Raw genomic sequence first — 8835 nt, 5'->3', positions numbered from 1 at the left:
GTTTGGCACTAGCCATGAAGTGCACCTGGCGGGCTATAATAGGTGATGGTATTTGGAGAAACATTATTTTAGAGAAATGCCTTCATAAAAACTTTGTCTTGGATTGGCTTTAGTCCTTCAGGCCTCCAAAGTACAGTGTTGGATCAAACATATGGAGGGGTATGCTAGCCACAATACCTTGGATCACCAAATGGTTGATGTGGAAAGTAGGTAATGGGAAGCAGGTCAAATTGGGCATTGATCCATTTGTTGGGGGAGCTATCTTCTACCAATTATCTTCAAAACTTATCTTCTTCCTTAATGCCCAGGGCACTTCGAGGTTGTGCCACACTTTCATGCCCTCCTTGTGGCAGCCCTATAATGGCATATGGATTAATGATTTATATTGGGGTCTACAAGGTCCTCTCATCATTGAATGGGACAACAACATCAATAATATTATTCTTAGTGGTATTATATGATCTGAGGAGGATGATACAATAGTTTGGTCCTAGAATTCATCATCTGGGCATATTACAACTCACCTTTCTTATAATGCTGTATCTTATAGTCCTTTTGTAACACCCTCATCCCACATCTACCCAAGTAACTAGCCAACCAGGATAAATATGCGACGAAATTCCACTATAATGAGATTCAACCTCCTAGGTGACCTTAAGGAAGTAGAATCGATGGAAACATACCACACAAAACCTCCACATCAGCTACAAGACTCCCAGGGGTCAACCCAACCACTCAGATAACCAGCCTCTGAGACCAACTGAAGTTTAAGACCACCAAATCCTCAGACGCTCCCTTGATATGGGCAAGCATGGGTCCATGAGGCTCCAGACACTACCACAACATGGGTATGCATGTGTCCAAGGAATTTTTTGCTCAGTGTTGTGCCCACGTCTCTAGGATTTGGGCCACTTTTTTAGGCTCAGAGCACAGGTCACTGCTCAGAACTCAATGACATTTTCGAAAATGAATTTACACAACATAACAATGATTCATTTTCAAAAACAAGGACAAGGTCGAGACCGGACCCCTACTAGCCATGGCAGGCATTTCGTCAAACATGTCACAAATATGTAATCTACAGGTGTAAACAATAGATCTGAGTATAGGGATCTCATACTTATGTGAGAATCATTAAGAAGTATTGTTCCTTTATATCATTAGCTGCATTATCACCTATTAGGTCATAGATACATTATTCATTCATTTGCAAATCAAAACTTGAGGAGCGCAATACATCATCACTGTCATAAAACATGCTTATAACCAACATAATAACAAAAATATCAAAGATACATTAACCATAGAATCCACATATACACCAATACATTTGCACATAAGATGTGAAGGAAAGAACATCTTATTAATGAATTCAAAAGGCAATCCAGGATGGGACTACCACATTCCACCCAACCATAGAATGGCTGAGCCAATTATCTCTTCATCCATTCACCCCCGTGCCATTTCCAAGCATGAATGTGGGATTCAAACCAAAATAACCAACTAGGGCATCCTGAGGCTAAACCACCTCACCCTCATCAATAGAAGTCAAGCTTTGCCTCAATCCACACCGGATCACTAGGCCAAATCAAGAAAAATGTAATAACAGGCTTAACCATGATCTCCACCCAATCACTAGTTCAAAAAAAACATGGATCCCACTAGATTTATCCACCTACACCGTGAGGAGTTTTCCTGTCTCCTAGTTTCTCAGGTTTTACACAATCCACAGTCCGATCTAGGGATCACTAAGCCCTAAACCAAGACTCCATCCTCTAGGATTTAACTTATATCCTGCCATTCATCAACAAGGATTCCTAGGCCTAATCAAGGGCAACTACCTCTAGGTTTTACCGTATATCCAACCATTCACCGGTTGAGGATTCCTAGGCCCACCGAAGCAACATAAAATACGGCTTTACTGCAACCCATGGTCTGGTTCAAGGGTTACTAGGCCATGTGTTCTATTATTCAAAGATCCACCTCACCCAACTTTAAATCCATCCAGAAATCAAGCTCAACCAAAACATGATAACCCCATCACACCATGGCTATCCGGAAATGGAAAGGCTAGGCTAAAAACATTATCACACCTGGAAAAATCCATGCCATAACAACAAAGAACAACATGCAATACCATGCATGCCAAATCTAATAAGGAAAACACACATGAAAATCGATACCTGTAAAGAATCTTGTTGTAGCTGCTTGATCCTGCTCTTCCTTTCTTTCTCCTTCCTTCTTCTTGCCTTCTTTGCCTTTCTTGATCCAATGCCAAAGTTCTCCAAGAAAACTCTAAGTGTCCAAGAGTGAGAGTGATAGAGAGAGATTAATGAGAGAGCTCCAAAAATGAACTGACAAAATGTACCAACTGATCCGCAGAAGCCTTTTTATCAGTTAGGCCTCTATTTTCTTTGTTTTCCATTATTTCCCTTCATTTTCCTCCTCACATGAAACTTATGACCTTTCACCTTCATTTTATCCTAATTTCCATTATTTTCATAAATAAATGTGCCAAAATTCCATTTTTCCTTTCCAAAGCCTTAGCGATTGCCTTTTCCAATTTCCTTAGCCATAATAAACCAATGAACATCCACACTAGGATGTTGTTCCCAACATTTAACTTGGAATAAGTGCCCCATCAACTGTGGTTATTATTTTTCATTTCTTAACTTTAATTACATGGAATTTTCACTAGGGAAGTTACACCTTCTTTGCCTAAGGAAAACTGGTTGTACAAGAAAATATGGGACTAACCTATTGCTTCGAAGTTGAAGTGTTTCATGTGGCTAACCTTAGAGATCTGAATTCAAACTTGGGACCTATTGTTGCACAAAGCTTTATCTGGGCCAAACATTTGTGTTCTCTGTTCTTAGAATTTAGAATCTATTAACCACTTATTTTTTAGGTGTGACCTTTTCAGAACAATATGGACAACAATCCTCGAGTTATTAAACATTTTTGACTTTGGTCTAGTGTTACCTCTTGACGAAAGCCTTATCTGGTGATTCAGGGAATAAAAAATATGCTCAAAAATAAAAATTCTCAAAATATTATGAAACCGATGCCAAATTATAGATCTCATTGTTTCGATTTCGACAACCCTTGAATCACCTCAATTGGACACCATATGTGAAAGTTATTACGTTATGAAGTTTTTGGCAAACAACTAAAAAGTCAGCTTGTAGGGTTGAATGGGCAGGCCATACAATGATGTGGTGCTGACATCAGAAATATGGCTGTGCAGGTATGTTGGTCAGATAGGCCAATCTTGCGCTGACATGCGACACGATTGTACAGGTAAAATTGGTGAAGTTTTATTGGCTATTGTGATTTGGGATAGGCCAATGGGAGGCTGCCACATGGCCTAATGGGACACCACCACATGGCTTATGCTCATTGGATAATTTTTTTTTTAATGGACCGATCGACCTCGACAGGGTTCAACCTTGCAATCTCTAGCAGGCTAACTGTTGGACCACACATTGGTTCTTAATATATATGGTGGGCCGTTTATATTTAAATTATAATGGTATGATGGTTGGAGGGGGGGGGGGCAGGCTAGTGAGCTTACATGACCAAACCCAACCTTGGGTTATATGGTATAACATGCGACCAAGTGTGGAGATGGAGGGGGCGGGGCATGTGGCACCCTGCCTACGCCCCTGCTTGTGGACATATTGCCACCCTTGTAGCTTGGATTAGGGAGTCAACAGGTGCGTGGCCTCTAGCTTCTGCCTTGTCCACATTATTACCACATGACCAGAACTAAGGGCGGAGGAACATGGGTGTGTCCCTATTGGCATGCTTAACGATTCAAAAAAAATGCACCCTTTTCGATGGATTTTTTGCCATTTCCACACAAGTTTATCACTTAGCGATTCCGCCAAAAGGAGAATTCGTTGCCAGTTTTGCCACAAGTACGAATTTACAGAGCAGATAGTAGGGAAATGAACAAGGAGGCCTAACTTGGCCATTTTTTAGCCCAAGAAGAGTCTAAGTAGGGGTTTTTGGTGTTTTGGACACAATGGCAGCACTATTTTTGTGATTTGAGCATTGTATGTTGATGTAATTGAAATCTTGAATATATAATTTAAAGGGCCAACATTGGAAGCTGGACCCAAAGATGTAGCCTAGGAGGGTTGAACTCCGTAATCAATTTTTTGTTTTGTGATGTTGCATGTTGTCTATTTTTCTCTGTTTAAATATGCAAAACTTAACTAAGTTTAAAAAGTTTATGTGCTTTTGCAATTTCGATTCATTGCCCACAAGACATAAAGTAGCTTGCAAACTTTTTCAAGAAACCTTCATTTATAATTTTCAGTTTAGTTTGGTATCAGAGCATGGTTGTTTTGAAGGTTTGATAGTTTTTTCAAGTGTTTTCTTGAATGATTACAAGGTTTAAATTATTGAGAAGAGGAGGAGTGCTTGAAGAACCAAACCCTTAAATTGGTTTAAGGAGGTCACAAACATCAAATTGGTTAGATGTCTTGAAGAAAGAAATGTTTTATTTGAAGATGTCTAAGTGTGAATTTGGGAAAACCTCTTTGGTTTATTTGGGTCATATTATAGGAGAGGGTGAATTGAAGATTGATCCCTCAAAAGTTGAAGTGATTATGAATTGGCCTAAACCAAACAATGTAACAAAAGTTAGGAGCTTTTTGGAAGAAACCCAATATTGGAGAAAATTTATCGCTAACTTCTCAATCATTGTAGCACCATTACATGCTTTGACAAGTGTGAAACATGTCTTTCAATGGGGAGGTAAGCAACAAAAATCCTTCAACACTTTAAAAGAGAAAAACAATACAACACTAGTTCTAACACTTCCATATCTTAAGCAGCAATTTAAGATCCAAACTGATTCAAGCGATTATGCCATGGGAGTAGTTTTGATGCAACATGGTAAGCCTATTTATTATCATTCTGAAACCTTTATCAATGGAGTAATTGAGTATACAACTTATGATAAAGAGTTTTATGCTTTGGTACAAAGTGTGAAGAAGTGGAAACATTGTTTGATGGGTAAAAAACGATTATTCATACTGACCATCAAACTTTGCAATAATTACAATCACAAACCAAGCTACAACAAGCTAGACATTTCATGTGGATGAGATTCCTACAATAATTTCATTTGGTTGTCAGGTACAAGAAAGGCATATACAACAAAGTTGTTGATATGTTATCAAGGCCTATTGTTACTACATTTGTTATTCTTAAGCATAACTCAATCATGCATGAAAGTTATATTGAACAATAAGCTCAAGATTACAATTTTAAAGATGTTTATGCAACTTTGAGTCAAGGCCATCATGTTGAAGAGTTGGATTATCATGTTCATAACAAGTTGTTGTATCATCTTGGAAAATTATGTGTTCCAAAGGGTGAAAGAGTCAATGTCATAAGACAAGCCCACACTTCTCTTATTGTTGGTCATTTTGGTGTAAGCAAAATAGTCTTAGAAATTTAGAGGTAATGTTATTGGCCTCACATTAATGAAATTATTTCAAGATATGTAAAAGGATGTTCCATGTGTGCTACTAGCAAGCCTAGTAATATGAAATTGGGTTTGTACACTCCACTTCCTATTCCTTCTCACCCTTGGGAAAGTATTTATATGGATTTTGTCGGGGGACTACCAATGTCTAGGAAAGGTCATGATTATCTATATGTTGTTGTGGATCATTTTAGAAAAATGTGTGTGTTGATGCCATGTAAGAAACATGTTACAACTAAATATACTGCAAATATGTTATTCTAAAATGTATGGGTTCACTTTGGGTTACCCACTTATATTATTTCTGATTGAGATTCTCGATTTGTCGGGAATTTTTGGTCAAGTTTATGGGAACTCATGGACATAAAGTTGAAGAATAGCACAACATTTCATCCACAAACTGAAGGCCAGATAGAAGTAGTGAACATAACTGATCTGATTTAGAATATTAGATTGCAGTGCTAAGATCCTCCTTAGATTATAAACAAAATGCTTTCATTGTGCTTAAGGATTCATGAATTTTTGCAAGTGAAATGAAGAGTTGTAATGTTAATTCTATGAGAAATTTAACATAAATAAGAAACTTAATAGTAGCATAAACATGTACAAAACATCATCAAAAAAAAATTACAGCAAGCACATGATAAGGGAGTTCACCCCTCCTGGGCTACGTCTCCTTGTTCCAGCTTCCAATTGGTTGGGCCTCTCTATTATGCTCAAAAGTGTAAAAATATGTGTTTACAATGCTCAAAAGCTTTTGAAACCTACTCCAATAAGTTCAAAATATCCAAAAATGACTATCTAGCCTCTTTTTTCATCCAATTTGGTGGAAAAATGAAGAAGTTATGACCTCCCCTAGTTTTCCCATTATTTGGTCCACAAATTGCTCCAAATCGGGCATGATCTTACAAATTAGCTGCAAAAAGTGCTAACTGAGTGAAAGTTTCACCTTGCAGCGGTCCATAATCTATCGGCACCGACTGTCCCATCGCAAATCGAAAATTGGAGGAAAACCGATGGTCTTATGGTTTGTGAATGCGGTGGGGTGATGTGAAATTGTGATATGGCAGACCCTATGATACTATTAACTATAACCCTTAGTCACATCGCATCTGGGATCCTTTCAAAAATCACAATTGGCGGAGAAACGATGGGTAATATAATGTAGGACTCTGCCTTATGTGGTGTGTTATTGTGATCTGCGATTGTGATTATCGCATCGCAACTTGGGTACGCTGGGGGTCGATTTCTGCAATGCCTTCCTTGTTGCGAAGTGCGATTGTGATTTATCGTATCACAACCCTGAATTTCTTGGGGATGATTCTTTAACATGACCTGCCTAAGATATGCGATTTGAGAAATGCAGGGACCAATGGTGGCCTACCAATTGGTGCTTCCCCATTCGCCGAAGGGCCTTGCCACATCATCTTTTCTTGCCATCTGTCCAAGTCAAACCTGAACTTTGACTTGCTCTAACTTCTTCATACGAGCTCAGATTCGAGTGTCGTTCACACTGTTGGAATTAGAATGATGGTTTATTCGATCTGAAGCTAAGTTTATCAAGATTTTGACACTTTGAGTTTTGAGCCTAATTTTGAGCACTTGATCACTCCTCCCCACTAGAAGCCTTTTGGACCCCAAAAGGATCACTTTAAATTGTCCAACAGGTGAGGGTATAGTTCCCTCACCTTTCCAACCTCTATCCATTTTGATGTTAAAGGATTTGTAGCCTTGAGCCCCACTCGAAGATAATCGATACTTTCCCCTTTTTGATGTCCTTGCTCTTTTGCCAAGTATAGTGTCTTGCTGAAGCTCATCAAGGAATTTTGGAGAAAAGTATTCAATAGATGGAATTTGAATATTCTCTCCTTGATCTTCAATCAAAGGATGCTCATGCAACCTTAAATTATCAACATTAACAACAACATAAATTTGCATATATGAAGGCAAATCCAACTTGAAGGCATTGTTACCAATCTTTTCCAAAATTCTGAATGGACCATATCTAATTGGTTTTAGCTTATTTGATCTGTATTTAAATAGGAACGCAAAAAATTATAGATATAACCATAAATACAAATAAGCAATAGAAATAACACTTCATTTCATTAATATCAAATACTGAAATATTCTTACAAATAGAATGGAAATAAGACTAGCTCGGGCGATGGTAGCTTATCTCTGGGAAGAGACGTGGCGGCTAGATGCCTCTGAACTATGTCATGATGAGGCTCAAAGGCCTATTTATTATTTAGAAACAATGGAAAACCATAAACATCCAAAAACCTAACCCTAGGAGATGAAGCGCCAAACTATGGGTCCTATTTGGGTAAATTGGTACATCAACTTCCCAGGGTCATAACTTTGGCATATGATCTCCATTTGACCTGCACAATACCTCGTTAGAAAGATATATCTGAGGAATACAACTTTTGAATGACCTAAATTAGTCAACAACCCATGTTAATCCCATTTTCCCCCAAAAAATGTCGTTTAGGGCCTCAAAACAGCTTTGGAAGTTCAGGACCTGAAAAATTTCCAAAAATAGTAAATTGTGCTACAAATAAGGAAATTGAAAAACTAAAAGAAACAATGGTGGGGGTCCAAGTGGAATAGGCAGGTGGCCACGAATATCCACCTGGATCATTATTACCTTCTCCTTGGAGCCTCTCTTTGTTAATGTGAAGCCAAAGTTCATCACCAACCTAGAACTTTTGATCTTGACGATGCTTGTTGTGCCTTGCTTTGTACTTGCCTTGGCTTTTCTCAAGCTATTCTTGAACCTTTTGGTGTACTAATTGGATTTTTTCAATGAACTTTCTTGCTTTGTCTATGTTTCTATGACCTTCAATAGCAACATCTTTGCCAAAAATAAAATCCAAAGGAGATTTAGGCAAGTATCCCAAGCATGCCTCAAATGGAAAAGTTTGAGTTGAAGAGTGCTTGGCTCGGTTGTAAGCATGCTAAATATAGTGCAAATGTTCATCCCACAACTTAGGATTCTTGTTGCAATACCCACGAAGAAGATGTATCACTATTATGTTTACCACTTCTGTTTGACCATCTATTTGTGGATGAAAGGCTGTACTCTTTTTCATTTTGGTGTCCATGAATCCCCACAATCTTGACCAAAAATTCCCAACAAAGCGAGAATCTCGATCACTAACAATAGATGTGGGAAATCCAAAATGCACCCAAACATTCCAAAAGAATAACTGAGCAGTTTGTTTAGCTGTAACTTTCTTTTTACATGGCATCAAAATACACATTTTGCTGAACCTATCCACAACTACAAACAAATAATCATGACCTCTTTTTGACAATGGAAGACCTCC

This window comes from Pinus tabuliformis, chromosome 4_1 (assembly GCF_031772625.1).
Source record: "Pinus tabuliformis cultivar Carrire ecotype Pingquan chromosome 4_1, CPIR1, whole genome shotgun sequence".
Classification (NCBI taxonomy): Eukaryota; Viridiplantae; Streptophyta; class Pinopsida; order Pinales; family Pinaceae; genus Pinus; species Pinus tabuliformis.
This window is presented reverse-complemented; position numbering follows the sequence as displayed.